Consider the following 795-nt stretch of genomic DNA (forward strand, 5'->3'; position numbering starts at 1 on the left):
GCATGAATGTCATTTCTTTTTCTTGTCAGAACGCCGAGTTTGGCTCTGCGTGCCATGTTCGGCTTTAACCTTCTGACCCACATGCAAAATCAACAAGCCAGAGTAAGGTAAGATTTTTATTCTCTTTCTTTAGTCAACAGGCAAATCTTCTTTGTCCTCTGAGGGGCGGTAGTGTCAAACAATCGGAGGTGCCTGGAATGAGAGCGGGGTTACTGGTGGCTCAAAAAATGGATGTTCAGCGATGCACAGAGAAAAGGCTTACTTTAGAATGGCTATGGTTGAGGCATGGGGAATTGCCAAGATCCAGTGTGGAGATAGGTCACAGAGGTTCCTGAGAGGAGTGAGGATGGTAATGATTGGAGCCGGAGAACTGGTGGAGAGGTGTGGAGGGAACAGCGGGCAGGCAGACTTGGAGGGAAATCCTCAGGAGGAGAGAACAAAGGAACTTGGTCCAGAGAAAATCCAGAGACTGACCTAGAGGCAGGCAAACACAGGGACTTGAAACCACTGGTAAAGTACTGCAGAGACAGATCAAATCAACTAGTAACCACAAGAAACGGCTAGAGAGACTACCGGTGCACGTTAATCATCCAGCACTGAGTGAATGTTCTGCTGCTCCTTTATCCCCAACACTGATGAGGCAGATGAGATCCACCTGCGTAGGCTGCCCAGGTTCTCCACCAAGATCCTCGCTGGAACAGATGCCTCACTCACACACACACACACACACACAGGAACCCTGACACTACCCCCCTTTTAATGACCGCCTCCAGGCGGTCCACATGAAGATGACTG

General features: G+C 49.6%; 1 protein-coding gene and 1 long non-coding RNA gene across 2 annotated transcripts in view; both read right to left on the reverse strand.

Moving 5' to 3' along the window:
* Window positions 1-795, reverse strand: part of LOC106936441 (multiple epidermal growth factor-like domains protein 10) — a 30,011-nt gene that overhangs the window by 15,410 nt on the left and 13,806 nt on the right. The gene's annotated exons all lie outside the window — the stretch shown is intronic.
* On the reverse strand, window positions 57-781 carry LOC106936443 (uncharacterized). Its single transcript, XR_001422137.1, has 3 exons — window positions 574-781; window positions 263-474; window positions 57-158 (listed from the first exon to the last, which is right to left on the reverse strand). It is a non-coding gene; the product is annotated as an uncharacterized LOC106936443 (long non-coding RNA).

This window comes from Poecilia latipinna, unplaced genomic scaffold, assembly GCF_001443285.1.
Source record: "Poecilia latipinna isolate Pla-1442-1.1 unplaced genomic scaffold, P_latipinna-1.0 Scaffold2145, whole genome shotgun sequence".
NCBI lineage: Eukaryota > Metazoa > Chordata > Actinopteri > Cyprinodontiformes > Poeciliidae > Poecilia > Poecilia latipinna.